Source organism: Neovison vison, chromosome 12, assembly GCF_020171115.1.
Source record: "Neovison vison isolate M4711 chromosome 12, ASM_NN_V1, whole genome shotgun sequence".
Classification (NCBI taxonomy): Eukaryota; Metazoa; Chordata; class Mammalia; order Carnivora; family Mustelidae; genus Neogale; species Neogale vison.
Genome location: NC_058102.1, coordinates 139260809 through 139274443, shown reverse-complemented (window position 1 = coordinate 139274443; position 13635 = coordinate 139260809).

Here is a 13635-nt window from a genome sequence, read left to right as displayed (position 1 = left end):
ATTCATTTTCATCCGTGGCATTTCTAATTATCTCTGGAGTTGTTCTCCATTCACACTTGACAAGGGATATGATTGGCTTTCCGCTTCTCCGATGTCCCATCTCTGTTTTCATTCCATTCCTTTGTGAGGAAAAAAAAAATGTATTCCTTGTTTCTTGGTGAAAAATAGAAAAAAGTGGGATTTTGTCTGTAAACTAGATTTCCTAATGGTGGTCTGTTGCCATCAACAGAGTATTGTCTTGCAAACAAGTCTACTTTAGGAGGTCTGGCTTCCTACCTCATGATCCTTTTCAATGTCACTTTTATGGAGATTACTGAAAAAATGTAACATGTAGTCTGCAGTCTCCAGATAGTTTTATGCTATCAACCAGGCTTCTGGCCGAAAGTTGGAACCAGTTTTCTCCCTTAAATATTTTTAAAGTAATTAAAAATAAAATGACTTAGACATAAAATGTAGCACTATCTTATTAAAAATAGAATATACGCAAAACTCTGAGGTAAGAGCAGCTTTTAGGCAAATGGGCTTGAGGGATGAAATGTAAAAATGGTCACAGAGCTGAATACAGGCAGGCCCATCAGGTGACCCACCTCAAAATATCCGTAGGCCCTAACTAACCAATGGACTACTGATAAGCAGGCACAGTAACCAAAAAAGGGAAAATTCTGTAGGTCCCCATACCTCCTCACCTTCCCCCTTTAAATACAGCCCCGACCCATTGCCTCCTTGCAGACAGCCTCTCGTCTGCTGTCCTGCCCGATGCTTCCTTGGCGTGTGTGCAATAAAATTCTAGCTCCTTTGTTCTGCCTCAAGTGAATCCTTTCACTACCCACGCCACTGCCCCCCCCCGCTCGGCCCACATTTGGGGACCCCCATCAGTTTGAAAGGTACCCCATTTGGTGGCCCTACACAGAGAGACCTTGGCCCCCACATTTAGGGGGACTCCCTGTAGGAGGAACCTTTGCTGTGCCAGGACTCTCTCCGATTCTCTGGGAATTTCTCAGGACCTTCCTTCTGTGGAGCCCACTCTAGCTTTCCTTGGGGAGCTGATGACCTCCAGCGGAGGTCACTTCTCGGTGAGGATCTGAACCCCAAGGGGAACCAACCCCACTGCCTTTCCTTGGAAAGGATGAGAGATTTCCCCTTTTGCTCTTCAGAGGTACCTTCACTCCCTCTCCCTCTTTTCAGCCCTTCAGCCATCTAACCCTAGTATTCCTCAGACAACTGAGGGCCTCTGGCCAGGTTGGTTCCCCAGTGTGGTCTGAACATCTGAAGACCAACAGGTTGGATGGCTGCCCTTATGATGAAGAACCCCTCCTGCTTTCTCACTCTGCTCCCGAGGTCTGGTCCCAGGGTCCAGTGTGACTGGCAGCGTGCCCAGGGTGAAACCGCACACATTATGGACTCGGCTGGGACCCTTTCTTGACGCTGGCTGACTCTCCGCAGCCTGGCTTCTATGGGCCTCCACCTCCTCTCCTCTCTTCCCCTGGGTCCAGCAGACATCTTGATCTGCAGGCAAACGTGATCCTACATCTGAGTGGTGAGTCCTCCTCTTCCTTTTTCCCGCCTAGTCTGGCCGGGCCAGTGTCAGGCTCACCTTGTTGCGATCCCACTGGAAGTGCCAGGCCATTTCCCTCAATCGTCTTGATGGGACACCCCAAAAGAGTTGCCCATGTTTGCCTCAACTCCTCTTCATGGTGGAACAACACCAGAAGGGTCTGGCTCCTGGCAGAGGTGTGGTCCTTTTTCAGATCAGTGGAGTGACCGTGAGTCAGAACTCTATTCCCTTTGGATGGAGACCCCTTTGGGAATCAGCAGCCGGTCTATCCTACCCTCTCTCTTCCTTGGACTGACCCTTGGCTATGTTCTTAAAATCTGGAACAATTTTGACCCCCAGTGCCTGACATTTATGGCCTCAGTACAAACATTCAGATCAAGAGTCATGGCCCTCCCATGGAATTCTCTCTTCTAATACTATCTTGCAACTTGACCTCTTTTGCTAGAACTCCTCCATATGTTTGGAAGTCCCAAATGTGTCTTACTCAATTTCATGGCCCTAAATCAGGACCCTGACCTAAGAGCCTTTTGCAGAAGATGTTTGGCCAATAACCAGCTGTCTCCCAACTTATTGGATGTCTACTCTCTAACTGTTCCAACTCCTAATAGATGTGGGGGCTTCTCCCTCATTGATTTCTGAGCTGATGAGGTTTAGAACCAGGAACCCTCTTTCTCAGCATTCTAGTGGCACCTCACCTTTTCTGCCTCCCCCTCCTCCTGTCTTGCATGTGGCCTACACACACTGCCCACTTCAGAGTGCCCCACTGGTGCCTCAGGTGAAAATTGACAGTGGGAAACAAATTGATTAACTTAAATGGACCCAGGTGGAACAAAATTTGGTATTTAAACTAAGTGAAACTTCTTTCTACCAAGGTTTACTAAAGGTCAAATAAGTCTGTGATCTCTCTGTTGGAATTTGTCAGCATGAGATGACCTACAATAATGGTTAATTTTGTCTCAAAGTTTTCATGAGTAATTGTTAAGATGGCTTTCAAAGTCTTTGGTAACCTGAAACTAAAGTGTTGCTTGGATGATAGATTGGATCGAATTCATTGGACATCTAGGTCTTTTCCAAATAGGATGAAATTCTAAAGCATTGATTACTGAACATAAGGTTTGTGCTTTTGACTTCTAATTGCAAAGAAACTTAGGATATTTGGGCCATTTGGAAAATATGCTTTGTATCTAAGACTTCTGATGTAACAGTTCATCATTCATTACTACTTAGTTTTCACTAGAGAGAGCTTTTTAAGAGTTAAAATTCTACTAAATGTAATTAAGACTGAGGGAAATAAGGGTAAGGGAAGCAACTCTGTAAGAAAGATTTAAGGAATGGGAATACATTTTTGTTGAAGGAAAGGAAACTTGTAGATTTGTGAAGGGAAGTCTTTGGAAAGGAATTCTGGTGTGGTCAGGATGGACTAAGGTTGAAATGAGTGGATTTTAAAAGTACACTGGTATAAGATTGAAAGTCTACTCTCTCTCAGTTAAAAAGACAACAATTTCTTGAATGGTTGGTCTGCTTTTTAAGAAAATGTAAACAAAGTTGTTTTCTCTTTTTTTTGCCCAGAAAAACAGGTTTCACTGTGTTACCTTTATTACATCTTTGATGCTCTGTAGACCTATTTAGGGATGTGCTTTAAGATTTTCTTAGGTTTTAACAGACTTCCCCAAAATTTAAATTGTAAACAAAATCTTCTTGACTAATTAGTTTTGTTCATTTGGTATGTTACCTTTTGGTATAAGGTCACCACTATATATTCTGATTATTGAAATGTTATGTGTCACAGAAATAATAATTTCCTTATCACTTGCATCATAATGAACTCTCCTATTAGATCATTAACAATGTCCATTTCTGAATTTTTTTGTCATTTCCAGTTGTTCTGGTTCTCTTGCAAAATGTATTCATCTTCAGAGGGACTCTTAAAAAGAACCTTTAGGACAAATCCAGGTATTTGATATACTTAAGAAAACTAAAATGGGTAAAAATTTCCAGGACTAACTAAAAAACTGTATTCAAATTAAATAAGAATTAGTAACATGGGATTAAATGAATTAAGAAAAATGATTGTAGTTTTTGTAACTTTTATTTGAAACATTGCTGGTTCACTAATGTTCGCTCTGCCAGATTAAGGAAACATTCTCTTAAGTTATCTATGACTTACAAAAATATGATAAAATATTCATTTGTGAACAGATTCAAGCATTTAACTTTTCTCTCTACCTGAACCTTCTGAAATTCAAAGTCTCAGTGAGTATTCTTTCTTCCATGGCAATCTTAATCATTTGCATAAGTTCAATAAGAATCTGTTCTCCTTGTAACAGGACACTGTTGGAAGCACTGGCTATTTTACTAAGGCTTTGACTAGAATGTCATATTTGAGAGAGACATGTGTAGACTCAGATATGACCAAACAGTTTTAAGGAACTTGGGTTGACTTTATGAAACACAGCCATAAAACCCCTGGAAAATGCTGGCCTGATACCTTGCTTGCAGAGTTCCCAGCAGCCTTGCCAGGCAGGTGAAGAATGTCATTGCCTGGCAGGTGTGGGAACCTCAGGATATTTGGGCACCTCAAGAAGACCAATCCACCCAAACCTACAGGTACTGCGGGCCAGTCTGATGGTAAATAGTTGGCCTGGCTTCTGATCCTGAGAGGCTACTGAAAGTTCAATTGAGATTCCTTATGAGAAGTTCAGCAAGGGGCACCTGGGTGACTCAGTGGGTTAAAGCCTCTGCCTTCGGCTCAGGTCCTGGTCCCAGGGTCCCGGGATCGAGTCCGCATTGGGCTTTCTGCTCAGCAGGGAGCCTGCTTCCCTTCCTCTCTCTCTGCCTGCCTCTCTGCCTACTTGTTATTTCTCTCTGTCAAATAAATAAAATCTTAAAAAAAATAAAAAAAGAAAAGAAAAGTTTAGCAAATCAGATTTTGAAAAATTTTTATGGCTGATTACTATTCTTGTTGAGTTTATATAAACTAATAGGCTAAGTTTGTTAAAAATTGGACTTGTTTTTCAAATAAACTAGACTTGATTTGGCTGTCCCTGGAAATAAAGGTGATTTGGAGAGAAAAAGTATTTTTCAGTAACCCACCTTTACAGATGTTAAATTCTAGTTCTGATTGTCTTTGAATCTTGTTTGCCTAAGCTAGACCACATGAGGTAAACTGCAGAGAAACTGCCACAGTAGCCCATGTAGAGACCATATTTGTGCTGGGTGTTCTGTGAGGTTAATAGCAGGACCCCACAGACATACGATGTTTTGAACAGGTAGAAAATGGGATTGATTCCCCAATAATTATTTAACTCAACTATCACCTTGACCATTTCTGTGTGGTGGAATGACAGAATGATTCCTTAGAAGCCAACGTGCACTCCATGGAGTTGACTGTGGACTTGTAGAAATAGTGGCTGGCTCCAATTTCCCTGTGATTGGATTAAGCAATACCCATGGGAATTCCCTTATCCCCAGGTCAGTCTTCTCCCTCTTGCCAGTGATTCCTTGCAGTTAGGTTATTGTTAAGGCTGGACTTCAAACAGAGGGCTTCTTGATGGCTTTATCCCTTAGCCATATATATTTATCCCAGAAGCTACCCCCTGTTGATATAAACTTGCAAGTGGAGGCTTTATCCAAGCACTGTTGATCTGTTGGGAGATAGGGATGGAGAAATGCAGAGGTGGCTTTCGGGCCACAGGCTTGAGCAATGGAAACTTGACCAAGGCATAAGGGCCACAGCGACCCCCAGGCTGAATACAAGCAGGCCCATCAGGCAGGCCCATCAGAAGCTCAAACTTCTAGCTCCTTTGTTCTGCCTCACATGAATCTTTTCACCACCCACACTACCAGGATTTTACCCCACTACTGCCCCACATTTGGGGGCCCCCATCTGATTGAGAGGCACCACATCTGGACACCACAAAATCTAGAACAGACTTTATGAAAGTATTATTGGAGTATTCTCTTGAATTATAAAGGAACAGTTTTCAAGATCTCATGATCTAGGATAGGATACTTCAGCCAGTATGTATGTAATCTGGTCTTAGAGATAAAATCATGAAACATCTTGGATAAATTAAGAAATACAGAGTGGTTAAAAATAAGATTGTGGAAATAAATAAGTAAACCAAAAGTAAAAATCTCTACCAGTTAATTTTTCAGTGCTACTTACTAGAACTTCATTATCTCTTAAAGTACCTTATATAGTTAGTTTAAATGTAAGCCTGGAGTTTTCATTTTTTTTCCAATGTACTTTCCAGGTTTAAGTAGCATTCAGTACAGTCCTTACATGTTTGAGGGGTTTGGTTATGGGAAATACATTATCTCTTTCCAAATCCAGGGACATAAAACGGTCTTTAATCACATTTAAATAAAATCTAAATACTTTAAAAATTGCAACCCAAAGTGTATGTTTTTAAGAGCTGTGAGTAATTTAAGAGGCTCCCAGGCTTTGTCTTGAACAGATGCTTGAGAACAATCTGGAAGGGAGCACATCTAACGGGGAAACAGCGGATGATGAAATTATGTATGTATTTATAGTACTTACATTGTTCGTGAGCTCTTTATATAACTACCTTTTCACTTTGGGATTTTTTCCATGGTGTGTGTTGTGATCTTATCTGTTTGCCTTTCTTTTATTTGGGGACAATGGGTTATTTAGTATCTCTTTTAAAAATGTGTTTAGGGGTGTGCATTTTAACAGCCTTTTCTAGTTGCATTATTTTCCTGATTTCCTCTCTGTGACATCTCTCCCTTATAAAGCAAACAAAGAAAATAATTTGGGGTTTGGGTAGAATACAGAGAATATTGTGATATGAATGGGTATGGAACAAACCAGGAGAAGTTTTACATCTCCTAAATGGGTTTTGCCAGAAATCCTTGTTTGTATTTTTGGTTTTTTGGATTTGTCATGGGATTAATAATGTTAAGTGTTACTAATAGGAACTATAATTTATTGTAAGCCTTTACTATATTGCTTCCTGTGCATTTATATACATGCATTATTGTATTTAATGCTCACAGTGATACAGAAGGCAAATGTTACTGTTCCCTTTTCTACAGGGGGCTGAATAGTTCCTCCCAAACTACGTGGTCAGCACATAAAAGAACTGAGAAGGTAGCCCGATGCTATTGGACTGAAAACCCCATGCAATTTATGACACTCAGACCACATCAACAATAGGTATAAGGATTAGTCCATATTTTGCAAGGGCTAGAGGTAGAGAAGGAAACATGGTGAACACAGTAACAGAAGCACTAACAACAGCAATAATACTAACGATCTCCATGTAGAACCATGGAAGGGCCAGGAATCAGTCCGGGGACTTCACATAGTATATTCACATTGAAGTATATTTGTCTTCCTAATGACCTCTAAGGAATGGTATTTTTATTCCCATTCTGAGATCACAGAGTTAAAGTCAGGAAAATTAATTATCTCATTCAAAGCTCCGTAGCTAGCACACTGGAGGTGCAGGAGTCCATCTGGGATGTGGGTTCCAAATTCTATACTTCATCTACTGCCCCGCAGTAAGGTGCATTGCTTCTCGACCTATGAAGGAAATCTGCCTGCTGGAATAGTGTTTTTGTCTTTTTTTTAGTATATGTGCTGCCGAAGCGAGCACTGTCTTTTTTTTAAAAAATCCTACTATAATGTGGCATTTATACAGCACAATGATTAGAGATATCATTGTATTTACAGACCTATTCACTCCATTCATTTCAATTTAAAGGAGAAAGCTGGGGCGGGGCGGGGGGGGACACTTTCTGAATGTAGTGGATAGAACAGGGCTGGCCGCAGATGTGGAAATCTTCCACATAAGCCAAAAATCTCTTAGCAAATGATAATGCTCTTGTTGGACAAGGATACAAAGTATTTTAGGTCACCGAAATTTAGAGATTTCTCATAATACTAACAGAAAATAGAGCAAAAGAAATGTAAAGTTATCACTAAAAGCCTCATCTGAAAGCAGGAGTTAATTGTATGAATAATAGTAGGTAGGCTCAATTATTTGGTAGAAATTTAGAAATACTGGAGATACCAAGGCCCAGGATCTGAATCAAGAAGAAATAGACTATGTTTTTAAAGCTTTCCCAAGGGAGGTAGTTCTTCAGTTAGGATGTTAAATGTTCGGGTTAACGTTCAAGTTGCATCTGTGAAAGGTTTCCATTTTGGATTAAAGAAAAAAAAATGTGTATCTGTATGTTTATGTGCACACTGTGTCAGTGTGCTTGGGCTGCAGTAACAAAATACCCCAGACCAGGTGCCTTAAACAGCACTGTTCTGGAGGCTGGGAGATCAAGGAACTATCAAGGTATATTTCATTCTGAGGTCTTCTCTTGACTCATAGGTGGCTGCCATCTTCCTGGGTGCCCAGATGGCCTCTTCTCTTTCTGCCTCTTCTTTCTCAGATGTCTTACAAAGACAGGAAGGTCCTACCTTTATGACAGCATCTAACCTGCACTGCCTCCCAAAGGCACCAGCTCCAAATGCTATTATCATATTGGGAGTTGGGTCTTCAACATATGCATTTGGCAGGGGATGGGGAGGAGAAGGCACAAATATTCAGTCCCTCATATCCTCCCTCTGGCCGCCAAAATTCATGTCCTCACATGTAAAGTACATTTATTCCATCTCAGCAACCCCCAAAGTCTTAGTTCATTCCTGCATTAATCTTAAGTCGAAAGTCCAAAGTCTCATCTAAATGTAATCTGAAATCAGATATGGAGGAGCCTCAAGGTATAATTCATCTTGAGGCAAAATTCCTTTTCAGCTGTAAATCTGTGAAACCAGACAAGTTATTCATTTCCAAAATAAAAAGGATGAACGTAAGCAGACAGTCCCACATCAAAAGGAAGAAATAGGAAAGAAGAGTGGTGGATCCCACCCAAGTCCAAAACTTGGGCAAATTCTATTAGGTTTTAAGCCTTGCGCATAATCCCCCTTTGGTTGATGCTGTCCCCTGGGGCAGCAGCATCTTCAGGCTCTCTTGGGCTCTCTGCAGATCCCATGGCTCTCTTCAATGGCCCTACTGTGTGGCTCTCTGTGAGGTCTGTGCTGATGGACCTGAAACCAAAGTAGGCTTGTGACCTGTGCCTCTGAACTCTGGGCCTGTGATAGGGGTGGTAACCTGGTGATTGCTAAATCATCTTTGGAATCTTTCTTCCCTTCTTAAAAGCTGGCTCACTGTCCCAGCTGAATAGCTCCGCAGCCCCACCTTGCGAAATCCAACAAGCCCAGAAGCCTGCCTGCCTTCTATCCCTGCTTTGGTTCACACTGGCAGTGTCTCTGCTATTACCATCCCACCTCTATTCTAGGCCTCTTAAAGAGTTACACCCATGGGCTCTTTATCAAAGCATTTCAACCACACACTTAGTGTTCTCTTCAGAGCAATTGTTCTCATTGTTTTAAAATATGGACAGACTGAGAATGTTCCCAGTCATCAAGTTCTGGTTCCTTTTTGCTTAACAATTCTTCTTTTTTCTTTCTTTCCTTCTTCCCCCCCCCCCCAAGATTTATTTATTTATTTGAGAGAGAGTGCATGAGCAGGAGGGACAGAGGGAGAGGGAGAGAGACTAAAGCACACTCCAAGCTGAGCACGGAGCCTCATTTAGGGCTTGATCTCAGGACCCTGAGGTCACGACCTGAGCTGAAACCAAGGTCAGATGCCCAAGGACTGTACCACCCAGGTGTCCCACTTAACGATCCTTTCTTCAACTAATGTCTCTCTTTTCACATTTTACTATAAATGGTCAGGAGGAAGCAAGCCACATTTTCAGTCCTTTTTCTGGAAATCTGAGATAGCTATCCCATTTCATCACCAGCAAGTTCTCCTTCCAACTAACACACAACCCAGCCAAGTTCTTGGCTACTGTGGCGCAAGAATCACCTTTCCTCCAGTTTCTGATGAAATGTTCCTCATTACCATCCGAGACCTCTCCAGAATCGCCCTTAACAGCCACACTTCTAAATTCCTCTGGTCTCCACCCATCACCCAGTTACCCAGTTGCAGAGCCACTCCACATGTTTGGGCATTCTTTACGGCAGCACCCTACTTCTCTGGACCAAAATCTTGGTCACCTCAGGCTGCCAAAACAAAGTACCACAGAATCAGTAGCTGTAAATCATACATTTATTTCTCATAGTTCTAAGGGCCAGAAAGTCTAAGATCAGGAAGCAGCACGGTTGGGTTCTAACAAGAGCTCTCTTCCTGGCCTGTGGAGGGCCACCTGCTCACTGTGTTTTATATGGTGGGAAGAAAACAGGCAAGCTCTCTACTGTCTCTGCTTATAAAGGCACTAATCACCTCTTGGAGCCCCTACCCTATGGCCACACGTAAACCTAATTGCCTCCTAAAGGCCCCATCTCTAAATTCCCCCACACTGGAGGTTAGGGGACACATATGCATTTTGAAGGGAACACCAGCATCCAGTCCATAATATATACATACGTATCTGTATGTGTCTGTGTAGCTAGATCGCTTTTATATATTCTCACTATGTATTCTGCTAACCATATCTACAGAAATACCATTAGTAGAATCAGGTATAAAAATAGAAGTGATGACATCTTCTTTCCGTCTTTACGTGTATATGGCACATAAGCTGTTTTTGAAACACCTGGCAGGAGTGTTACCTTTTCTTCTTGGTGTGAAACTGAGTGTGGTGAAACCACTCATTTGTTTCTAATCAGCATCACAGATAGGCTGACAGTAATAACACCCAAAACTTAGGCTCCTGTGCTGCCTTAAAGAAGACTAAGCAGCACACATAATATCACCTTAAACTTTCAGTTAAAATCCACTGGTCACTGTTTACAAACCCTCCCCATTTTTAAATTTTGTTTTGTTTTTTAAAGGGCATTAATAGTAATTTCTATCTAATTTATAGATTTATAATACTATTTCTAATATTATATTAGTACTAATACTATTTATAATACTACTTATAATAGTGTATAATATTATATTTATAATTTAATAATATAATATTATAATTTATCATATTTATAGCATGTTTCTGTGGAAATAATTGTGGATATATAAAAATGCCTATCTCTTAAACTGTGTCTGCTCTAGTGTTATTTACATTAGTAAGAGAGCTGAGGTCTCAAATGGTAGGGAATGTCTCAATAAACCATGGTATAGATACATATCCAATGTTATGGAGTCATTAAAATGATAATTTTATTTAAACAAATGAGGGAATAGAAAGAGAAAAAAAATTGGAACTGGATTGGGAAAAAAAAAACGGTAGGGTGAACACAAGGAACTAATTTCCCTCCCTCCCTCAAATCTCTGTGAAATGTCATAATAAATTGTGTTTAAGAAAATAAAATCAGGGCGCCAGGGTGGCTCAGTCAGTTAAGTGTTTGCCTTCAGCTCAGGTCATGATCCCAGGGTCCTAAGATTGAGCCTAGCATTGGGCTCCCTGCTCAGTGAGGAGCCTGCTTCTCCCTCTCCCTCTGCCTGCTGCTCTGTCTGCTTGTATTCTGTCTCTCTGTGTCATATAAATAAAATCTTAAAAAAAAAAATGAAAAGAAAAGAAAATCACAAGTGCACTGGAAAACAAGGAAAGACATTTGTAGGGGGAAAAATTTTTGAGGAATTCCTAAGAGCTAGACATGAAGGAAGATCAGAATCAGAGAAACAAGAGTGTAGAAAATGAAAATCCAAAATTCATGTGGGAAGAGACCATCATGGCTTGGCAGCAGTTTCAGAGAAGTCCAAAATTACCTAGAACAGGGCCAAAAGGGCACCATATTGAAATTGAATGGAGAAATGATGTCTTAAATCATTTGGACTGAGCAAGGGGCAACGTGTCCACATATGACCAGGCATCAGCTATGACTTGGGTACAGAGCTGAAACAGTATCCAGGTCCTTCCAGATCCCAAGGCGGGAGGAGGAGCAGTACACCCAAGATAGGATTTCCCTCATGATCACCAGATACAAGCTCTTACAGCATAACCAACCTCAGCAAAACCTAGTGTGGCAGATCCCACAGAGAAACAAGATCTGGTTTATATATGTATAATTATATCTATATAATTTATATGTTAATTTATAATTTACATGTAATATATACTATATATTATATGATATATATAAAATATATATGAGCAAACATATATATATAAAATATATATAATTATAATACATATTTAATACACACACACTCACCCATTAAGGAGGGATAGCAAATTGACACCCCCCAAAAAACTTGCTTTTACTGCAAATTGAATACCTCAAAATAAATTCACCTACTATCCTTCTAAGATACGTGTGAAATATGGAAATTCAAACATGTTTTCCAAGTAAAAATCTCAGACTACAATACATTTCCTATAAAGTAAACATAAAATATAAAAGAAAAATAAATATACTTAGGATATATCCAGAAATTCCAGCAACTGTTTAGAAAGAGAATATTGTGAAAAGCTAAACGTATATACAGCTATAACTACATTTATATACATAAGAGCATACCTGACATGCTGGAACTATGACTTTGAAAAAAATAGAATCGATAGAAGATTATGAAACTATCTTAAAAGCAGCAAATGAAACTCAGGAATAAAAAAATAATTAAATGTAAAACCTCAATGGCTGGGTTAAGTTAGAGATAAATACATATGACAGAAGAACCAGGAAACTGGTGAATATAACCCAAAATGAGTATGGCTTAAAGTGTCTAGAAAAAAGGGGGCTCTCGGTGGTTCAGTGGGTTAAAGCCTCTGCCCTCAGCTCAGGTCATGATCCCAGGGTCCTGGGATCGAGCACTGCATTGGGATCTCTGCTAAGCAGGGAACCTACTCCCCCCCCCCTCTCTCTGCCTGCCTCTCTGCCTACTTGTGATCTTGTCTGTCAAATAAATAAATAAAATCTTTTTTAAAAAATGTCTAGAAAAAGAGGGGCTCTTGGGTGGATCAGTTGGTTTAGTGCCTGGCTATTGATTTCAGCTCAGGTCATGATCTTAGGGTCCTGGGATGGGGCCCTACATTGTGCTCCCCACTCAGGGGTCTGCTTATCCCTCTGCCTCTACTCCTTTCCCTACTTGTGCACCCTTTCTCTCTCTCAAATAAATAAAATCTTTTAAAAAAAATGTAGAAGAAGAGTTGGAAAAAGAAGTTAAAACACAAAGTCTAAATTAAAAACAAAATGAGGGGTGCCTGGGTGGCTCAGTGGGTTAAAGCCTCTGCCTTTGGCTCAGTTCATGATCCTAGGGTCCTGGAATCGAGCCCTGCATCAGGCTCTCTGCTCAGCGGGGAGCCTTCTTCCCTTGCTCTCTCTCTGCCTGCCTCTCTGCCTACTTGTGATCTCCGTCTGTCAAATAAATAAATCTTTAAAAAGAAAACTAAAAACAAAATGAGTAACTGGTGTTATAAAGGATGTTTAAAAGAGAATAGGACAAAGCAATATTAAAAAAATAGTAGCTAAGAATTTGCCTAGACTTATTGAAATTTACAATTTTTCAAATCTTGGAATCCAAACAAAATCCAGGGAGGAAGGAAGGGAGGAAGAGACAGAGGGATCAAGAGAGAAGAAAAGTCCCAGTGTTTCTACCTAAACACATGCCAGTAAATGTATAGAGCAACAGTGACAAGTGTGATGGGCACTTGCAGAGACTTCATCCATCATCCCCAAAAAACAACATTGGGCTGACAGGTGACAGCAGGGCATCAAGAAATAGTTGAATACTATCTTCAGTTTATGCAGGATGAATGCAGAAAAAACTGCTTTGAGTGCTGCACCCACCAGAGGTACCTTCCAAATATGAGGGTGAAGCAAAGGTAAATTCAAACAAAGACTAAGATATTGGGGCACCTGTGTGACTCAGTGAGGCATCTGCTTTGGGCTCAGCTCATGATCCCAGGGTCCTGGGATTGAGTCCCGCATGAGGCTCCCTGCTCAGTGGGGAGCCTGCTTCTCCCATTCCCTCTGTCCCTCCCCACCCCTCTAGTGTACTCTCTCCTCCTCTCTCCCTCACTCAAATAAATAACATCTTAAAAAATAAAGTAAATAAAAAGTAAAGACTGAGGTATTTACTACCAGCAGAACAACTTTAGTATAGGGAATCATGAAG